This window comes from Coenobita brevimanus, chromosome 71 (genome assembly GCF_032717465.1).
Source record: "Coenobita brevimanus isolate Jiangsu-jjx chromosome 71, ASM3271746v2, whole genome shotgun sequence".
NCBI classification, from domain to species: Eukaryota; Metazoa; Arthropoda; class Malacostraca; order Decapoda; family Coenobitidae; genus Coenobita; species Coenobita brevimanus.
Window position 1 is genome coordinate 40,678,338 of NC_137024.1, and position 22,901 is coordinate 40,701,238.

The 22,901-nt window shown below is 42.0% G+C and overlaps 1 protein-coding gene across 1 annotated transcript in view; it reads left to right on the plus strand.

Annotated features, from left to right (window-relative positions):
* Positions 1-22,901, plus strand: part of LOC145406649 (uncharacterized) — a 40,368-nt gene that overhangs the window by 907 nt on the left and 16,560 nt on the right. The window lies entirely within an intron of this gene.

Genomic DNA, 22,901 nt, shown 5'->3' on the forward strand with positions numbered 1-22,901 from the left:
CAAAAACTAGGTGCGAAGTGGGTGCATATAGGTATTAGGTTTCCAGATGGCTGCGTTTATTTACAGCTCATACATTGTGCTTTTGTTGTTGCTGTGAGGGTTCCCTGACCCAAGATGACCCACATGACCCTTGTCTGATACCTGCCACTGCGTGCCTCGGTCCCATTGTTATGTTGATCATTGTTATGTCTAGAAGCATTTATTTTTTTATTTTCATCGTTCATCATCTCGTGCTAAAATTCCATGCACGCAGTTTCAAAGTACAGTAATCCCTTGATTATCTGTCATAACAGAACCAATGGCATGATTTGGACAATGTCCGGATATGGAGCAGTATCCTTAACTGTATCCATGCCCTACCTATACCCATACCCATCCTACATGTACCGGTACAGTACCCCTCCTAATTTTGGCAGTGTTCTGTAGTCTTTCAGCTGTTTTTAGACATCAAAACACACGTTGCAATATGCAGTGTAATCATACACACTAAGAAAACAATGCCTAAAAAAAAAAGTATATGCAAAATCCTACCAATATGTACAGTACCCCTCCTTATTTTGACAGTGTTCTGTGGTCTTGTGGTTGTTTTTAGACATCAGAACGCACATTTCACCATACAGTATAATCCTAAACTAAGAAAAAAATGCATGAATAAAAAGAAAACTACCAGTATGCACAGTACTCTTCCTAATTTTAGCAGTGTTCCACAGTCTTCTGGCTGTTTTTAGACATCAAAACACACATTGCAATGTGCCCTAAAATTCTAAACACTAAGAAATCAATGCATAAACAATAAAAATAATAATAAAAAAAACACTTTCCACCCAGCGAACACCAGAAAGGCGTCATAACCCACCTGGTTGCAGCAAGTGTACAGGTATCCCATACGATCAAGTGGCTAACACAGCAACCTAGTAAAGGTCAAAGAACTCCTCCTCCTCCTGAGCAGGGATGTGTGGCAAGGTGATGGAGCCTTACCCATCTCAGGACTCTGAAGATTGCCACAAGCTCACATCTAACGGCAACTCAGCAGCTGTCAAGGTGCTTGGTTGTGGGTCCGAGAGTGAAAAGTGGGGTCAAGTGGATGATGATGGTTGTGGTGGGGAGAAGGGGCTGGCACTCATGGGGGTGGCGGGCTTGAAAAAGTAGTCAATCTTCGTCTGACGATAGGTGCAGCGATTTTGTCAGAGGATGACAGCGTCCCTGACTGGCCGCAGATCCAGTGCCAGCTTGAGTGGCACCAACTCCCTGTCGCAGTGAGGGTGCTCAGCATATTCAAGCACCTGCTTAGTGCCAGCATGCAGTGCACCAAGATAATGGAGTGACGGGGTGGCCGGAGTCAGGGTCCTCGTCCTTGTCACTTTCATCTGTCGGCCCAGCAGAGACTGCAGCGACGATCTCCTCGTCAGACAACATCTGATAACGTGGATCACCGCCGTCATTGTCTAGCCAGTCCCTCACGTCGTCCCCCGGACACAAGTTTGTGGCTTTCTTCAGAGTCACCTGAAGTAGGCAGTCCATTACCACATCCCACAGCCACTCCCCTGGGCTGACTGCCAGAGATCCTTCTTGACTCTGACTAAGCTCATTAGACTATGCCACTAGACCACATGGGATGTACTGAGCAGTGCAACAGCTTCGCCAGCCGCAGTACAACAGTCAGAGTCAAGGAGGTAGTGGGTTATTCAGCACGATGCCTAGTGAGGAATTGTGAGTGTTTACGTTGATTTTATTCTAGCATATATATTGAGTGGATGAGAAACAGGCATGGAGGAAGTAGAGAGAGTTATATGTAAAGAGGAAGAGAGAGGTGAAAAGATTAGGAAGAGAGAGTAAAAAGAGAGTGGATGAGGAATTTGGAAGGAATTTGAGTGTCAAGTGGAGAGAAAGTAAGAAAATCTGGAAAGAGGTAAAAGAAGTTAAACAGGGTGATAAAGAAGTAAGTCAGGAAGTGAAAGATAAAAATGGTAGACAGATAATGGAGAAGGGAGAAAAAGTGAGCAGATGAAGAGAACACTTTAAGGAATTGTTGAACATAGAGAATGAAAGTAATGCGAGTGTAAGTGGTTGGGGAATGGCTGGGAGAAGGAGGGAGATGAGAAGAGAGGAGGAAATCAGTAGGAGGAAATATTGAAGAAAGTCAGAATGGAGAAAGCCCCAGGAAGTGGTGGAGTGTGTGGTGAAATGCTGAAGCATGGGGGAGAGATAGTAGTAGAAATAGGTGTGCAGATTGGCCTAGGAGGAAGATAGAGACCTAGAGGATTAACAGTCAGGTATAATTATTCTCCTGTACAAAGGAAAAGGGGGAAAAAGAAATTTGTGGTAATCATAGGGACATTTGTCTTCATATTGTAACAGGAAGATTATATGGTAGGATACTTATTGACAGAGTTAGGGAATTAACAGAGGAATTAGCTGAAAAAGAACAGGGAGATGTTTGAAAGGGAAGAGGTTGTGTAGATCAATTATTCATTCTTAGATTTTTAATGGAAAAGTTTCTAAAGAAAGGAAAGAAGTTGTATGCGGCCTTCATGTATTTGGAGAAGGCATATGACAGGGTGGACAGACAAGGAATGTGGAAAGTATTAAGATAATATGGAGTAAATAGGAAGTTGTTAAATGCCTTGAAGAGTATGTATGAGGGTGCTAAGGCTGCAGTGCTTGTGAATAATGAAATGAGTGAATTTTTCTATTTGAATGTTTGATAGAAAGAAGGATGTGTCATGTCTCCATGGTTGTTCAGTCTGTATATGGATGGGGTTATAAAAGGTTCAAGGTAGGGCAGTGGATGTTTGAGGGAGAGGGCAGTGTTTGGAATCATCCTGTATTGTTGTTTGTAGATGATACTGTGTTGTTAAGTAAAGACGAAGGGAAACTGCAAGTTCTAGTTAATGAGGTTGGGAGAGTGTGTAAGAAATGGAATCTAGAGGTGAATGTAAGGATGATTAAAGTTATGGTCTTAAGAGAAATGAAGCCACTGAATGTACAGTGAGGTTGGATGAGGAGGAACTGGAAAATGTGAGTGCGTTTAAGCACTTGGGTAGTGTGATGAGTAAGGATGGAAGTTTAGATGGTGAAGTACTTGAAAGGGTACAGCAGGGAAGATAGGATGCTGGATCTTTGAAAGCAGTGACAAGGAACAGGAAAGTGAGCATGGAAGTTAAAAAGTCACTGCTTAATAGTATTGTAATGCCAACCCTAAGGTATGGAAGTGAAGCTTGGACCTTGTTGGAAGAACACAAGTCAAGAATGAGAGCAGTGGAAATGAGTTATTCGAGAGGAGCATGTGATGTTATGTGGAGGGACAGACTGACAAATGAGGAAGTGAAGGAGCATTGTGGTGTGGATGTGGATGTGATAGAAAGCCTAAGGAGAAATATACTGAGGTGGTTTGGTCATGAGGAGAGGATGGAGAGATAGAGACTAATGAGCTGGAGGGGGGGAGAGGAAGGGGGAGACTGAGGATGAGATGGAGGGATTGAGTGGAGAGGTACAAGGGAGAAGGAGGTGTGAGCTGGGAGCAGGTCAGTGAAATGGCGTTGGACAGGGCAACATGGAGGCGGTTTGTTTGTGGCCACCCCTTACAGGATTGAGGTCTGGCAATAGATAGACTGTACTCTACCATGATTTTATTCTATTTTTACCATGATTTTGCTCTATTTTGCCTTTATGTTTTGTGTGCCCACTTCATTTTTCTTGAGTAGATGTTTTCCTCATGTTTTTTTTCATGTCACTGCAGGGTATGGACCTGCAGTGGTGATTGCTTGACTGTGGGTGATGGTCTGTTTTGCCATGGTAATTGCTTGGCTGTAGTTTATAGGTCTGCTTGACCAGATAGATTAGCGTTTAACAACAGGAACAAGTGTTGAACAATTTACTGTAGTGGCCTTATACACTGGCTTTCAAAGTTAGGTTATGTACAATTGGGGGCCAGGGGAGAAGTCCACTATCCAGACGGAGCCTCTGCCTGGACATTCCTTTGGCCCTATTACATCAGATAATTGAGGGATTATTGTTTTGTGTGGAATACATAGGATCTGGATCTGCCCCTAATTTAATCAGTTGTTCATTGACCCATGACCCACTCCCACTCTTCCACAAAATTTTATTGAAACTCATTGAGAACTTTTGGAGATATTGTGCGGGATACATAGATATCTGGATCTGGATCTGCCACCAAATTTAATAATTTCTTTCTTGGCCATGGCCCACCCTTCCACAAAATTTCATTGAAATTCATTGAGAACTTTTGGAAATGTGCACAATACCCCAGATTTGGATCTGAACCCACCCCAAAATGTACCGGTAATCAATTCTTTCTTGGCCCATGGCCTACCCATCCACAAAATTTCATTGAAATTCATTGAGAACTTATAGCATGTGGACAATATAGGTGACCACATAACCTCCTCCAACTTCATTGTTGGAGGTAGTGAGTCAGATGTGCTTTCTGTGTAGATAGTATCTATGTTGGAGAGTGATGAAACATTGAAGAGGTGAATGATGAAGGGGCAATAAAATTCATGTTTTCACATTTAGGTATATGAGAGAGGGGGGTGTGAGTTGGGAGCAGGGCAGTGAAATGGCGGGGGACAGGGCGACTTGGAGGCGATTTGTTTGTGGCCACCCCAAACGGGATTGAGGCGTCTGGCAATAGATAGATAGATAGATAGATAGACATTTAGAGCAGCTGAGTGTGAAAAGGGCTTTGTGACCAATTTTTGGTATGAACTGACATACTTGGGGCTAGAAAATTCAGCTCTTACAGTTTGTGAACACTCTGCGTCTTGATGTAAGAAGGTAGGTAAGATAATTATGTGAGTTCATTTCTTTTGAATTATACTGTCATACAGATTACAGTATAGTGTTTTGGCTTCCTTGTTTATTATTTAGGATTACTGCATTCATGTATTCCGTAGAAATTGTACGGAGTCACCTGATGCTGATGATTTCATTTTATTTTTTCCCCTGTTAATAACTAATCATACATTCAAAAATAGTTTTGGTTTGTGCATTTTTGTAATGGCTAAATGCACCAAAGATCATTCTCAGCGAAATATGTGTGATGCTGGGTGATGATTTTTCACTGGTTGTTTATTAGAAATTTTTGCCTGGTTGGTATTGGGGGCTTTCAAGGTTAGGCAGAGTACTGTATCAATTTTAGGTAGTTAAAATTATGAGGGATCAAGGATGGTAAAGCCTCTCAGTTAGGTTAGGTTAGGTTAGGGTGCACCGATGTCCAATCAGCAAGATCGTGTGTAAACACGCCGCACCAGGCATCTAAGGCAGAAATATTGATAACTGATCTTTGCATATACAGTACGTGCTCAATTTAACAAACTAATTCAGCCAACCCTCATTCCATTATCTTGAATCATATGGTAAATTGAGTTCCGTAACCAAGGTTCAATATAAAGGAAACTTTTCCAATATTTTGAGGTATTTTGACTCCGTTCCTTCTTTACCCCGGCACAATTGTTGACTATATACAGGGGTTTTATCCGCCCCTGTGTGGAGTACAACTCTCATGTGTGGGGAGGCTCTCCACATACAGCTCTTCTCAATAGAGTGGAGTCAAAGGCTTTTCGTCTCATCAACTCTCCTCCTCTTACTGACTCCCTTCAACCTCTGTCTCTTCGTTGCACTGTTGCATCTTTATCTCTTTTTTTATTGCTACTTCAATGTTCACTGCTCTTCTGAACTGTCTGCATGCATTCCTTCACCTCTACGATGGGCGCGTAGCACCCGTCTGGCAGCAAACTCTCATCCCTTTTCTGTCCAACTCTCTAATGCAAGAGTTAACCGTTACTCCCAGTCCTTCATTTATGCAACAGGTCAACTCTGGAACTGTCTCCCTCTGTCTGTGTTTCCTGCTTCCTATGATCTCGTCTTTCAAATGCAGTGTGTCCAGGCATCTCGAAATGATCGGATCTTGAATTTGGCTCTCTCTTGTATTTTGTATTTCTCTTGGAAGGAACAATAATTGCAGGCTCTCGGACTTTGGTTCCTTCTTTTTCGCATTAAAAAAAAAAAGAAATACTTGAAGCCTACAGTCAAGCCGAGTTTACCTGACAATGCGCACCCAAACCTAGCAAACTATGCTAATTCTCAGTGCTACACACAGAAGTCTGAACCCATAATTAACCCCTCCATGGCCTCCGGTGTCGAATGACGTTTAGCCGATAGATGGCCACAGGCGTTGTTTGAGTGTGGCCTATAAAAAACTGCAAAAATTTTTGAGACGTGAACGAGTGTTCTGAACATTGTCAGACTGAGCTACACTACACTCCCATACACCCCATCAAGCAGTTCAGAGCTTGCTGCTTTGGTGAGTGGATTTTCAATTTTTTCACTCCTGGCCATGCCTAAACAAGCACAACTACACCCATTATCTCGACCCAGGCAGAAAATATCATCTTTGTCCTCTCTTGCAAAACACACACAACCACCTGTTTATAATTATGATTTAATACAGGCACAAACAAAAAAGACATGATAATAAGTGAAAAATACATTTTTGTCTTGGTATCTTTACCTATTTGCTCAGGTTTTTTGTACTGGCTTGGATCATTCGATGCAGTGCAACTTGTAGAAAACTGTGAAAACTTTCAGGAAGTGAACAAACGTCACGAACATGGGACTGACCTTCACTTCACCCTCTCACATATCATCTGTCATTTCATGACCTGCTTCCGTGACGAGTGGATGTACAATTTTTTCACTCGTGGCCTTGCCTAAAAACACATAGTTACACCCATTATCTCAACCCAGACAGAAAATATAATCTTTTTCCTCCCTTGCAAAACACACACAACCACCTTGTTTATGAGACAGCAACATATATTGCGAAATTAACAACGTAAAATGATAGAGAAAGGTGAACGTGTTATCACAGAAAAAATATGTTTTCCCCCCATCTGCAAACATATTTATCTCTGCTTTGTCTCTGTATTCGTAATAATTAGACTTATTCATAGTTTTGAAACTGCATTATGATTTTATTTTTAGCCATGCACGTGATGTGAGAGCTGGAAGTTGCGACTCAACTTCATTATGGATCTGACTCTCAACTTTCATCTCCTGTGGGAGAGCCTAGCCTCGGAGGCCGGACAATTTTCTCATTTAGGACTGAAAATTCAACACTTTCACCCCCTTTTCCAAGCATGGGCACAACGATAACGTAAAAAATAACTTGAAACTACCATAAACATATTTTATATCAAAGAGGTGAAAAAATATTCATAATAATTTCCTTTCCAGCCATTCCTAACATATTATGTACTGAAATCATTTGATATCATCATATATATTTGCAACATTTCAGCACCATTCGCATTGTTTTGGGGGGTAAAAAAAAAAAAATAATAACACCTGCAAAGTTGCACTGTGGCTGTGCCCCTGGGCGGTGGATATCGGTTGCCGATATATCAGCAACTTTCACGCTCCATTGCGAGCCACAGAATGGGTCTAGGAAGCTGGGATTTTCACTGTTAGGTGCGTCTGAACTTTCTTTTCAATATGGCAAGGAAAAAAATTCAATTTTTGAAACTTCAGAAAATGGCCCCCACATCGGCCTACGGTGCACAGAAAATTCCGGACCCACGTCCATGGAAGGGTTAATACTCCCCTTAAATGCATTATTGTGTACATATTAACAGATACATACAGTACTAACTTAGTAATAAAATATGCACACATCCAGAGTAAGGTGAAGATAGTAGTGTACCAAATGTGGTGGTGTAGTACAGTAAATAGGAATAGTAAACTACAGTAAGGTATATCTCCAAAAGTAGGGGTTCTGCACTTGTTGCAAAAATATGCCTGGCACAGGTAGCCATACTGGTCCCCCCGAACAAGTGTCAGTCCTGGGTTTGGTTTAGTTACTGTTTGAGTTGCCCTCTATCAGCACTCTAGGCAGTACAGGGGTGACAGAGGGGCTGAGGAGCATCAGAGATGGCACTCCATCTTCTCAAGTTTTTCCAATTTCCAGCCATGAGAAAACCTCACCCTCTCCTTCTTTTCCTGAACCTTAGACATGGTGCATAAAAGCTTTGGTTTACTGAAAAATAACACAAATAAGGCCACAATACCAAGACAAAGCCTCACACACGTGGACCAGTTGTTTACGGTTAGGGGATCACGTGAAGACTGCATGCTTGGTGGGGACGTGTGGCAGCACCGCACACCGCTAGTCAGAGGAGTGTTTCTGGTGTGGGCTTGATGATGCGCCCGGTTTAAGGGACTTTTTCTAGTAATTAGGTGATTTTTGGAACAGAATTTCCTTAACAGAATTATACTTATTTTAAAGGAAATTTTCCTTTATATTGGGGGGGGGAAATAATAATAATAATGATTCTGTTATCTCAGGCTTCTGCCAAATCGGTGTTCGTTAAATTGAGCATCTACTATATTTTGTTTTCAAAGGACATGTCATAATACTGTATACATCTTACATACTGTACTTATAAATTATGGGTTCCATGTAGGTCTGTGTACATATCATGACATATTTAGAAGGTGGACAGAATGGTAATCCATGCCAGAAATGATCTTGACAAGGATCTGTGTACAGCAAAATAAAGACATGAATAATACACGTCATGTGGATATCTTGCATACGTTTTGCATAAGTCTAGGGCACAAATACAACTAAGAAGGTATTTAGAGGGCAGACTGAATGATAATCCATGACAACTATCTCACCTGGAGCTTACAGACAAAGCTCTTGTTTGGCGAGCCACAGCTCGCAAATGCCAGTATTTTTTCCCTTTAGTGAACATATTTTTCATGCAGGTTGCCTTTTGGCGAGGAGAAAATACATCCACTTCAAAACCCGGTAAACTAATAAATAAGTAAATCTCAAAGCACGTTGTGATTGATTATTAAGTCTTTCCATGTCGCCATTGTGAATGTTTAAAACCTCATTATATTATTCTAATCATCACAAGGTGTAAATGAATAAATATATTTAATGCTCATATTCAGTTTGGCTACTAAAAATTTATTTGGCTCATAAATCTGAAACCTTAGGAGCCAAATGGCTCACAACCATCGGAAGTTAGCAAGAGCCCTGACTGAAGTGCTTTGGTCAGTACCCTACATGGTCTGTTGGACCCCAATGGGTCTCTAATGTCAAATCAGTGCCAGATCCAGGAATGACCCCATCACCCCCCTAAACTACTGTACTTGACTAGTCAGGAAACTAGAGGGGAGGACAAGTCCTTTGGACTTTTGGTATATCGTCACCCTCATGAAGAAACTGCCTAAGTAATTTTTTGGTGATTTTTGAATTTTTGCCTAAATCAATTCGTCATCACGTGGCGCACCTATTGGTATAGCAGCCTTTGCCAGGTCTAGGGTGTGAGTGGTCTAAAATGTGCCTCAAGTTTCTGCCTAAGCCGTTGAAAATTAAGAAAATGAGACCGGTTTTTCTCGATTTCCCAAAAAGTAGAAAAAATGACAGGCAGTTTCATTATGAGGGTGACGATATGAAAAAATAGCTGGGGTCCAATGGACCCCACATTACCCATGTGAGGTTAAATCCATTTATCTTGGCCTTGCCCCCCCCCCCCTTTTTTTTTTTTTTACAGCACAACAAAACTAATGTATTAACTACATCTGGAGCATGACCTTGTTTCCCTTTAAAACCACGTGGCCCCACCTTGCCTGTTGTTAAGCTTGAACATTTGCTACAACTCAGAAGTAAGACAGATGTAAAACAATGACATTAATGAGACTTAACAAATATTGTAGTGGCAGGTGCCATCACTACCACTACTGCAAATACAATATCTACTACTACCATGGTTACCATCACTACCTCTTGCAGTTACCATCACTACCTCATTTGTAGCTACCATTACTACCATTATTGTAGCTGCCATCACTACCACTAGTGGCAGGTGCTATCATTGCCACTACTTCAGATACTATACCTACTACTACGATGGTTACCATCACTACCACTGTTGCAGTTACCATCACTACCACTGTTGCAGTTACCATAACCACCCCTGTTGCAGTTGCCATCACTACCACTGTTGTAGCTGCCATCACTATCATTACTGTAGCTGCCATCACTACCACTGCCACACCTGCCATCACTACCACTGCTACAACTACCATCACTGCCACAACTACTACCACTACTACAACTACTTTTACATCCATTATGTCTTGGGGTTGCCTGCCAAGGTCAGTTGATGCACATAGGAAAAGCAGTGTATACAGTAAAAGTCCTATTATTCGGCATCTATGGGACCGGGATGATGCCGAGATATTGGATTTGCCGAATAATCAAAAACCTACCCACTCAGTACCTTAAATATATTGGTGAACACTGTCATCACCACTTATGGTATTACAACTGTGTTTGGAGAGAGTACTATATACTATACAATACTGCAATCAATACAGTACTATACCTGAATCTGAAATATATATATAAATTAGTGAACATTTACAAGTGTAATGACACAGTAGGCATACAAGTCAGATAACACTTCGTGGATGGCCGAAATGATACGGAATATTACCTACCAGCTCAGTACATCACTAGTATTGGTGAACTCATCACTGCTTATATGATTACAAATATGTTTGGAGTGAGTGCTTTATACAGTACTTTTTCCAAACAAAATAAAATAGTCGGAAAATTGCATAAAATAAAGTGAAGGAATATGATTTGGTAAGGTCTTTCTGATGAAAGTTAAACGTACATTTAACACTCATTCTTTTGTTCGTTTTTTATGTTTACATGTGAAAGGGAGAGTATTGATGCAAACAGTAATGTATTCCATTAACCCCTTAATAACTTCCGGCATTGAACAACCCTTTATAGTACCGATGTCAGTGATGTCGAGTTAGTGAGCTATGAAAAAACTGTGAACAATTATGGGAATGGAACGAAGGTCACTGGTATGTTTACACAACTCCACGATACGATTCCAAGCAGTCAGAGGGTCGGTTAATCTCAGATGTTTTTGGCCATTTGGTAAATGCACCGTAACTTTGTAACTTCTACCGTGAATCATACCATGGGTTTAGGAAGCTAGATAACACATTGTTAGGTGCGCCAGACGATTATCTTCACATCTTTAAGAAAATGGAAGAAATTTAATCCCTTTCTGAGTACGTAGAATAAGTTTCTTCCATTCTTCTGAAATCAATTTGGTTTTCTTAAAGATGTGAAGATAATCGTCTGGCTCACCTAGCATTGTGTTATTTAGCTTCCTAAACCCATGCTATGATTCGCTATGAGTCACTGAAAAATTGATAAAGTTACAGGGCATTTACCAAATGGGCGAAAATATCCGAGATTAAGCGACCGCCTAACTGCTTGGAATCGTAGCGTAGAGTCGTGTAAACATACCAGTGACCTTCGTTCCCTTCCCATAATTGTTCAATTTTCTTTATAGCTCACACTAACTTGATATCACTGACATTGGTACTGTAAAGGGTGGTTCAGTGCTGGAGGTTATTAAGGGGTTAATGGGATTTATTACTGTTTGCATCAATACTCTCTCTTTCACATTAAACACAAAACCGAACAAAAGAATGAGCGCTAAATGTACGTTTAACTTTCATCAGAGAGACTTTAGCAATTCATATTCCTCCAGTTTATTTTTAAGTATTTTTCTAACTTTAGGTTAGGTTAGGTTTGGTTAAATTATTAGGTACAGTTAAACTTGGTTAGGTTAGGTTTAGTTAAACAGGACAGTCCCTTCCACCATTATGCTGAGGAATAAAAATACTAGAGCTGTCACAGCCCTACAGCTAAAAACAATGGGGAAACTGATTTAACAAGCACCATTTATTCTTGGGTAATGCATTACAGTATCAGTGGTTCATGGGCTACGCAATTACCGGTAAATGTCACTTTCAGGAAGGCGTCAAGAATGAACGAATTTCACAAATTAGTGAGGGGGCTTGGAACGTAACCCTCGCTAATTTGGAGGGGGTGGTTACTGTACTGTATGATACTGTGCAATACTGTAATCAATACAGTACTACACCTGAATCTGAAAAAAATATAGAAATCAGTGAACATACAGAAGTGTAATGAAACATTAGGCCTACAAGTCACAGATTACACTTCCTGGACTGCCGAGATGATTCCAGACATCTGCCGAACAATCAAAGATTTTCGTAAATGGGACTATTATTTTCTCAAAACTGCCGAAATGTCGGATCTACCGAATAATCAGCTGCCGAATAATAGGACTTTTACTGTAACTGGAATAATGTCACATCTTGTGGACTTTCTGCTGGCAGGCTGCACACTGTCTGCAAGGACAGAATCAAGTAATTGTTTAAATGATCACTTGTGATTTTACTGTGTGTCAGAATGCAGTGTATCTTGCAAACATATAAATCAGGATGACTAAACTTCTCTTGCAAAAACAATTTCACAGACATTAGGTGCATTAACTGGCTTTATACTGCGTCTATATATCCATCCATCCAACATTACCCCATGAGGAGCGCAGGAACCCGGGGCTAGGCACTTGGTCCCGACATTTAAGATGAGAGTGACCAGCCTCACTCATCCCTGAGTGGCATTACATGACCAATCGACCCCAACCACTCCTTGGATGTAAACCTTCACCGGCTCAATCCGATTGGAGTGCAATAATTACCCACCAAACCACCAGGTGCCAAAATTTGGTTATATGGTTACCACCCAGCATAGTAAATGGTTTCCTGGTGTTCAGGAAACCATTTGGCTTGTCACTCGGTGTAGAGTCACCCACAGTCAGAAGGAAGAGGAAAGAATGAAGGAAAGAAAGACAGAAGAGGGAGTGTAAAGTCACCCATAGGCAGAAGGACGAGGAAAGAATGAAGGAAAGAAAGACAGAAGAAGATGGAAGGAATGAAGGATGGAGGAGAAGAAAGGGCAGACACCCGACAGCAGCACTACATCGAGTGAGTGGATGGTGAGTGCCCCCACCTACCATTATAGATATATATGTAATCATCATCATCCGGACCTCCTTTCCCACCCTAGGGCAGGGTGAGGAGTATATATATATATATATATATATATATATATATATATATAAAACAAGCGGAGGAGCAATTTGGTAGATATGATTTGGAGCAAATGGGGGAGGTGGAAGGTGTGTACAAGATATTCACAGAAGATATCTGTCCAGCATGTGAGGTGGTCTTTGGAGTGAGGAGAAGATGAAAGGAGGTGCAAGGAACAGCATGGTGGAATGAAGAGGTGAGACAAGCTGTGGCAGAAAAGAAGAAGGCATATAGTGAGTGGATGGGAAGCAGAGGCATGGAGGAAGTTGAGAGACAGAAGAGAGAGTTAGTTGTAGAGTGGAAGAGAGGCGAAAAGATTAGTAAGAAGAGAGTGGATGAGGAATTTGGAAGGAATTTGAGTATAAAGTGGAGGGAATGCAAGAAAATATTCTGGAAAGAGGTAAAGAGAGTTAGGGTGATAAAGAAGTTAGTAGGGGAGTGAAAAATAAAAATTGTAGATTGCTAGTGGAAAAGGGAGAAATAGTGAGCAGATGAAGAGAACACTTTAAAGAACTGCTGAACATCGAGAGTGAAAGTAATGCAAGTGTACTGTAAGTGGCTGGGAGAAAGAGGGAGGCGAGAAAGGAGGAAGTGATCAGTAGGATGGAAGTAGTGGAAGCAGAGAAGAAAGTCAAAATGGGGAAAACTCCAGGAAGTGATGGAGTGTGTGGTGAAAAGATCAAGCATGGGGGAGAGATAGTAGCAGAATGGATATGGAAGATATAGGCTGGCCTGGGAGGAAGGTTGAGTCCCAGAGGATTGAAAGTCATCTATAATTATTCCCCTGTACACAGGAAAAGAGGAAAAAGAAGTGTAAGGTAATCATAGGGTCATTTGTCTTCTTAGTGTAGTAGGAAAATTATATGGTAGGATACTTATTGACAGGGAAATAACAGAGGAATTAGTTGGAGAAGAAGAGGGAGGTTTTAGGAAGGGAAGAGGTTGTGTAGATCCAATATTCATTCTTAGGTCTTTAGTGGAAAAGTTTTTAAACAAGGGAAAGAAGTTGTATGCGGCCTTCATGGATTTGAAGAAAGCATATGACAGAGTGGATAGACAAGAAATGTCAATAATATTAAGAATATATGGAGTAAATGGGAATTTGTTGAATGCTGTGAAGAGTATGTATGGGGGTGCCAAGGCTGCAGTGCATGTAGATAGTGAACTGAGTGAATTTTTCTGTCTGAATGTTGGATTGAAAGAGGATTGTGTCATGTCTCCATGGTTGTTCAGTCTGTGTATGGATGGGGTTATAAAGGAGAAACAAGGTAGGGCAGTGGATGTTGGAGTGCCCCTAATGAGAGAGGGCAGTGTTTGGAAGCTTCCTGTACTGTTGTCTGCAGATGATACTGTATTGTTAAATGAAGATGAAGGGGGAATTGCAAGGCTTGGTGAATGAGTATGGGAGAATGTGTAAGAAACGGAATCTAAAGGTGAACTTAGGAAGGAGTAAAGTTATGGTCGAGAAATCTGAAGTCATTGAATGTACTGTGAGGTTTGATGATGAGGAAATGGAAAATGTGAGTGCATTTAAGTACTTGGGGAGTGTGATGAGTAAGGATGGAAGTTTAGATGATGAAGTGCTTGAAAGGGTACAACAAGGAAGAAAGGTTGCTGGATCTTTGAAGGCAGTGATAAGAAATAGAGAAGTGAGCATGGAAGTATAAAAGTTGCTGCATGATAGTATTGTGATACTAACTGTAATGTGTGGAAGTGAAGTTGGACTTTGTCGGAAGGACGCACGTCAATAGTGAGAGCAGTGGAAATAAGTTAATTGCAAGGAGCATTTGGAGTTACATGGAGAGACAGACTGACAAATGAGGAAGTGAATGAGCAGTGTGGTGTGGATGTGGATGTGATTGAAAGCATTAGAAGAGATACACTGAGGTGGTTTGACCATTTGAAGGGGATGGAGAGCAAGAGACTAACAAGGAGAGTGTATGTGAGTGAAATGGGGAGGGGTAGAGGGGGGGGGGGCTGAGGATGAGATGGAGGGATGGAATGGAGAGGTACTGTATGTGAGAGAGGGAGTGTGATCTGTGGGGAGGGCAGTGAAATGGCAGGGAACAGAGCAGGGGAGAGGGAGGGGGAGGCTGAGGATGAGATGGAGGGATGGAGTGCAGAGGTATGTGAGAGTGGAAGGTTTGAGCTGGAGGAAGGGCAGTGAAATGTCAGGGGACAGGGCAACATGAAGGCAATTTTTTGTTTCCACCCCTTACAGGATTAACTCCCTTGGGTACTGTAAGTTTTCAATAAGTTTCAAGGACATGATTAGAGAGAATGGAGTGAGTGCAGCCCATACTGATGCAGCAAGAAAAACATTCTCACGGATTTTATTTCTCCCCGGAAATTGGTTATACAGTAATCCCTCTACTCTCCAATGTAATAGAGCCAAAGGCATGTCCGGAAAGTGGTCCCATCCGGAAAGTGGGCCCCTAGCTCCTGGACTGGTACTTAAGGACCCTAACCCAGCTTAACTTTGAAAGCCACCTAAATAACTCCCTACCGGACATGCATAGCACCTATTTAAACCTATTTAAGACCCTATTCACACCAATAATGGACATAAAGCATGAAGTAAATGAAAAGGAACCCAAGAATGAGGAATTAGAAGTGACTGTACCTCAGCCAGGGTACTTACAGCACGTTTGTGGCTGGCTTTTCTAAGGTTTTGGCAGTGGTGAAAATGCCCTTGAAGCACACACAGTAATCCAGTGTTGTGCTGCACCTAGTTCTTTGCACTGTGAGTTATAATTGTATAACACTGCACATTGTTCTTAACTGCACCACGCCAGTTTCAACTGCCAATTTGCACTCCACAGTTAATCCTTTGCACTCTAAATTCTGATTTCTTAACTTTGCAGAACACTGTAAATTCCCGTGTGGTCTAGTGGTGAGGCATTGCAGTTTATTCACTATTTATTCACCAAAAATGAGCACGTGTGGCTTCCATTGCGATAGGCATCTACTCGCCATTGAAGTTTGGTAATAACTGTTGGACTGTTGGTGACGGGGAAACAGAGTTGCCAGATCGCAACGGCCACATTACCAAACTCCTCGGTTTTCATTACCAAATTTAACTTTTCATTACCAAATTTGTATTTACAGCTAGCATTTATTCTTCACTAATTATATATACAAGTGGAAATAAATGTAATCACTCTTCTCATAATTAACAGCTTGTTGATTATTTTCATGCTATGTTGGCTAGCAGATTAATCAGAGAGAGCAAACAATCCACCATCTCCATCCTGTGTATCCTCATACATGTGAAAAATTCGTTTGGTAATGCATCATTCTGATTCATTACCAAACGAATTTTTCATTACCAAATTGGCCCACATTTGGTAATGAAAAATACCAAATGGCAACCCTGACAGGGGAGAGGGGAGGAAGGAAAAGGTGAAGGGGCCATGGTGTAAACCAGCTGTTCGGTGCCGTGCGGCAATTTCAAATTACGAGTGGGAAAAAATTCAGATTTTGGGGGGATTTTTTTTTTTTTTTTTTTTTTTTTTTTTTTTTTTTTTGGGGGGGGGGTTCCAAAAGTCCAGGCCCACAATGTCCAGTAAGTGGGGTGTCCGGAAAGTGGGCATCTGGAAAGTACGGGGATTACTGTATTGATAAAAATTTATAATATCATCTTTGCTGATGTTTATACTCTAAGATAAGCTAATAAAAACATACTAAACTGATGAATAAAAGTACAGAAATGCAGTGAGAATAAACTTGTTCAAGAGTAAAAATAGCTTCAAATAACTCCCAACATCCTAGCACAAAATTTTGCCTGCTCTATGCAAGAGCAAAGCATATGTCAATGTGCAGAATTTCATGAGCTGTTTCTTGGCATTTCTGGAATTTCAGTACAACCAATAGTTTCAAGTAAATCGCTAAAAATTTCACGCAGCGCTCCCCCAATTCCATTGAAAGCCAAGAGAACACTGACTGTTTGAGAATGTTGGCCATGAAATAGACACTTCCCCATGATGCACAAAGGTTTGTTGCACATCATGCTAAAATATAATTTTCAGTAAATATTTTTGTCCAGACTTGCCTAATTGGTATCTCTTCTGCCCAAAACTGATAATGACGCTAAACGTGTCATCGAACACTTTTCACACCAACTCTGATGTGATGCAATTTGCGTCATCATTCCTGAGAAGGTTAAAGCTTCTGGCCATAGATATATGTACAGTATTAAGCAACGTTGGGTCTGGTTAGTACTTGGATGGGTGACCGCCTGGGAACACCAGATGCTGTTGGCATCCCTACGTGTCAAGTGGGGTTGGTGGAGGATTAGTGCCCCTCCCTGTAAAACAATTAACTCCAAGCCGTTGGCCACCCCGTTTGGGTTACATGGTGTCTGGCAATGAAATGAATATAGTACAGTGCCCTCGCTTTCAGTAAAATACTCTTGTCAGACAGTACTGCTGCACTGGACTAAATCCTTACTGGACAAACAACAGGCCTTATGGGAAAAATGAATGATGTCAGACAAGCCTTGAAAAAGTCCCCCCAAAATTCAACTTAACTACATTTTGACACGACTAAGATTTTACCAACCTTTCAGATGAGTGGTGATGGGCTTGGGGGGAAAGGGGGAGGGGTTTCCGAGGCTGTAGGAGGTTCTACTGACCCCCTGGAAGAGGGCCTTGAGGACCCTGAGGAAGCCTTTCTGCCAGACAAGAAAAGAAGTGGGGGTGCATTCACGTGACAGCAATATAGTAATCCCTCCAATATCCGATGTAATAGAGCCAAAGGCATGTCCGTAAAGTGGGCTCCAGCCTCCTGGACTTGTCCTAATGGACCCTAACCTAGCCTGACTCGGAAAAACACCTATACAACTCCCTACCGGACATGCATAGCACCTATTTAAACCTATTTAAGACCCTTTTCACATCAATAATGGACATAAAGCATGAAATAAATTAAAAGGAACCAAAGAATGAGGAATTAGAAATAACTGTACCTCAGCCAGGCTACCTACAGCACGTCTGTGGCCACCTTCTCTAAGGCTTTGGGGTGAAAATGCTCTTGAAGCACATACAGTAATCCAGTGTTGTGCTGCACTTAATTCTTTGCACTGCGAGTTATAATTGTCTAACACTGTGCATTGTTCTTAAGTGCACGACGCCAGTTTCAGCTGCCAGTTTGCACTCCAGAGTTAATCCTTTGCACTCTAAATTCTAATTTCTTAACACTGCACAACACTAAATTCCCATGTGGTCTGATGGCAAGGCATTGCAGTTTATTTACTGTTTATTCACAAGAAACGAGCACGTGTGGCATCCACTATGATAAGCATCTACTCACGATCAGAGTTTGGCAGTAACTGTTGGGAGTGTTGGTGACAGGGAAACAGAGTTACCAGATCGCAACAGCCACATTACCAAACTCCTCAATTTTCATTACCAAATTTAACTCTTCATTACCAAATTCGTAAAGCTAGCATTTATTCTTCACTAATTATATATACAAGTAGAAATACACGTGATCACTCTCCTTATAATTAACAGCATGTTGATTATTTTCACGCTATGTAGGCTAGCAAAGTAATCAGAGAAAGCAAACAATCCACCATCTCCATCCTGTGTATCCTCATACATGTGAAAAATCCGTTTGGTAATGCATTATTCTGATTCATTACCAAACGAATTTTTCATTACCAAATTGGCCCACATATGGTGATGAAAAATACCAAATGGCAACCCTGACAGGGGAGGAAGGAAAGGATTAAGGGTCTGTGGTGTAAGCAGCTGTTCGGTGCCGCACGCGGCAATTTCAAATTACGGGTGGGAAAAAATTAGGATTTTATTGGGGTATTTTTTCTTTTTTTTTGGCCATTTTTGGGTTCCGAAGGTCCAGGCCCATAATGTCCGGCAAGTGGGGTGTCCGGAAAGCGGGCGTCTGGATAGTACGGGGATTTACTGTAATTTGACTGGCACACGTCACAAGTCACGCAGAAGGCAGTACTGGACCGGTGCAGCAGTACTAGGGAAATGTTCCTCGGTGTTGGCCATCTTCCTGCGTGTGCACAGGTAGTAGTACTGGATGCAGCACATCAATACCAGAGAAGAAGAACTCGAATTTGGCCCACTTTGTGCAGCCAATCCGCACTAGCCCAGCAAATCCACACTGCAGCAATAAATTATTTTATTTTTTTGCTGACCGTGCTGGACGCAAATAGTACTGGACAAACACGTACTGGATGTGGGGGTACTGTATACAGTAATCACCCGCTTATCTAATGTAATAGAGCCATTGGTATGTCCAGATATGGACAAAATCCAGATACAGAGCAATACCCTACCAATATGTACAGTACCCCTCCTAATTGTGGCAGTGTTCTTCAGTCATTCAGTTTACAGTAGACATTAAAACACATATGGGCATATCCAGTATAATGATAGACACTAAGAAAACAGTGCATAAACAACAAAAATCCACACATATATAAATGAAGAAGATGAAGATTGGAAAAAGAATTTTAGTAAAGTACTGTACTGTACAGTACAGTACTTGCCACCCAGTGAACGGCAAACAGACGTTGTAGCCTGCATGCCTTCAGCTGTTGTACAGTAATCCCATGTGGTCTAGTGGCTAAAGAAGAAGGCATATGGTGAATGGTAAGCGAGTAGAGGTAGGGGAGAAGATGAGAGAGAGAAGAGAGAAGTATATGTGAGCAGGAGAAGGGAGGTTAAGAGACTGGTGAAGGAGAGTAAGAAGAAAGTGGATGAAGAGTTTGGGAGGAATCTGAGTGTGAAATGGAGGGAGAGTAAGAAATTGTTTTGGAAGGAGGTAAAGAAAGTAAGGCAGTGTGAAAGGGGAAATAGTAGGGGAGTGAAAGATAAGAATAATAGATTGTTGGTGGAGAAGAGAGAGAAATTGAGGAGATGGAAGGAGCACTTTGAGGATTTGTTGAATGTAGAGAGTGAGAGCAGTGTGAGTATAAGTGGTTGGGGAATGGCTGGGAGAAGAAGAGATGAGAGGAGGGAGGAAGAGATCAGTAGGGCGGAAGTAGAGGAAGCGATGAAGAAGATTAAGCTGGGAAAGGCCCCAGGAATTGATGGAGTGTGGGGTGAAATGCTTAGGTATGGGGGTGAGATTGTTGTGGAGTGGATATGGAAGTTGTGTAGATTGGCTTGGGAAGAGGGAAGGGTTCCAGAGGACTGGAAATCAGGTATAATTGTTCCTTTATACAAAGGAAAAGGGGAGAGAGAAGTATGTGGTAACCATAGGGGTATTTGCCTCCTTAGTGTGACTGGTAAAATATATGGTAGAATAGTCATTGATAGGGTTAGGCATATGACAGAGGAGCTAGTTGGAGAAGAACAAGGGGGATTTAGGAAGGGAAAAGGGTGTGTAGATCAGATATTTGTTCTAAGATGTTTAGTGGAGAAGTATCTAGAGAAGGGAAGGAAAGTGTATGCTGCCTGCATGGACTTGGAGAAAGCTTATGACAGAATAGATAGGCAAGGTATGTGGAAGGTATTAAGAATATATGGAGTGGAGGGGAAATTGTTGAGTGCTGTGAAGAGTATGTACGAGGGAGCTAGGGCTACAGTGTGAGTGGATGGTGAGCTGAGTGAGTTCTTTGATCTCAATGTGGGACTGAAACAGGGGTGTGTGATGTCTCCATGGCTGTTTAATATATATATGGATGGGGTTGTAAAGGAGATGCAAGGTAGGGCAGTGGATGTGGGGCTGGCCCTAATGAATGAGGGTGAGATTTGGAAGCTTCCGGTGTTGCTGTTTCCTGATGATACAGTATTGTTGAGTGAAGATGAATGGGAGTTGCAAGGTTTGGTGAATGAATTTGGGACAGTGTGTAGGAGGAGGAAGCTGAAAGTTAATGTAAACAAAAGTAAAGTTATGGTGTTTGAGAGGAATGAAGTCACAGAGTGTGCAGTGAGGTTGGATGGTGAGGATATGGAGAATGTGAGTGCATTCAAGTACTTGGGTAGTGTGATGAGTAAGGATGGAACTTTGGGGGATGAAGTACGTGAAAGGGTACAGCAGGGAAGAAAGGTTGTTGGTACACTGAAAGCCGTGATGAGAAATAGGGAGGTGAGTATGGAAGTTAAGAAGTCACTGCATGATGGTATTGTGATCCCTACCCTGACATATGGAAGCGAGGCGTGGACCTTGCAAGAGGGGAACAAGTCAAGAGTGAGAGCAGTGGAAATGAGTTACTTGAGAGGAGCATGTGTAGTGACGTGGAGGGACAGGTTGACGAATGAAGAAGTGAAGGAACGTTGTGGGGTAGATGTGGATGTGATTGAAAAGATTAGGAGAAATACACTGAGGTGGTTTGGACATGTGGAGAGAATGGAGAATGAAAGACTGACTAAGAGGGTGTATGTAGGTGAGGTGGAGGGAGGGAGAGGGAGGGGTAGACCGAGGTTGAGGTGGAGGGATGGAGTTGAGAGGTATATGAGGGAGGGGGGGTTGAGTTGGGGGGAGGGTAGTCAATTGGTGGGTGACAGAGTGACTTGGAGGTGTTTTGTCTGCGGCCACCCTTTGCGGGATTAGGGCGTCGGGCTATAGATAGATAGATAGACTTCCAATACTAACTGTTTATGTGCAAGTACTGATACTGATGGCAAGGTATCGATTACTGTGAGTACTAAAATAAACTTTCCAGTTGACTGAAAACGTATTTTCCAAAATACTATTTCGTTGGGAAGTGATGAAATAATTTCAAGATTTATTAGTGCATTGAATGACACTTTTGGTGCTCATGTGCCCCTAAAATAGTGACCATATAATTTGGTAATGGTGGTGGTAGTGGAAGTGGTGGTGGTGGTGGTGGTGATAGTTGTGGTGGTGGTGGTGGTGGTGGTAACCGTAGCTGTGGTGGTGGTAGCGACCTGAGCCCGTTGTGAGTGATTTTATAAAATATTTAGGTAGTTCATCAGGCTGAAAAGTTATTAATTGTGAAACTACCTCACTTTCAGTATCGGTAGTTGATACCACCAATTCTGGCCAACAGAGTAATTGGTATCATCGTTTCGTTTCGTTTCATTTTTAAAGGCTCCAACATGCTTGCATGTGTCGGCCTTGGTCACCTACTGGCGGCTCTCGACGCTGCACGATCCATTGCAGCCTCCCTGTTCAGTCCCTTAACCCTAAGGTCACAATGACCTCGTCCCATGTCTTTCTCAGTCTACCCCTCATAACCCCACCCCCAATATTAACACTTTTCACCTTCCTCACCCAATTATCATCCCCCATCCTCTCCACATGTCATATCTAAATTTAATCACTGTTATTACCCATCCCTAATAATCAACTCTCAAATTTTGGAAAACTCTTCCTTCTCCAACAATTGGAGCTGGACAGTGAGTGGGGATGTGTGGTATCTGCCACTGAACATAGCATTGCCATGTCTTTACTGGCCACCAGGAGACTTTTGACCATTCGGTAGTGAGGCAGACAGCCATTTTTGCTCAGTCGGTGAGTTAGGTTCTTGTAGCAGCATGCGTCTTGGCTTGAGAAGCCAGCCCGGCGACTTTGATCATTTGGTAGGGAGGCAGACAGCCATTTTTGCTCAGATTGTGGGTTAGGATCTGTATTACTTGTGCATGACTGGGAGTGTCCGAGTGATCTGGGCGGCCGGGGGACTTTGACCCTTCGGTGAGGAGGCAGACAACCATTTTTGCACAGCTGGTGGGTTAGGGTCTATTACCAGTGTACGGCCAGAGATTCCAGCTTGACACCCAACTGATTTTTTGAATTTGTAGGCTGCCCAACCAGCAATGTCGGAAATTTTTATGTTCGGATACAGACAAGGAAATTGGGATGTGGAAATAATAGAGCCAAGGCCTAACGTCCAGGTACAGTGCATCTGGATAATCGAGTGATTACTGTACTGT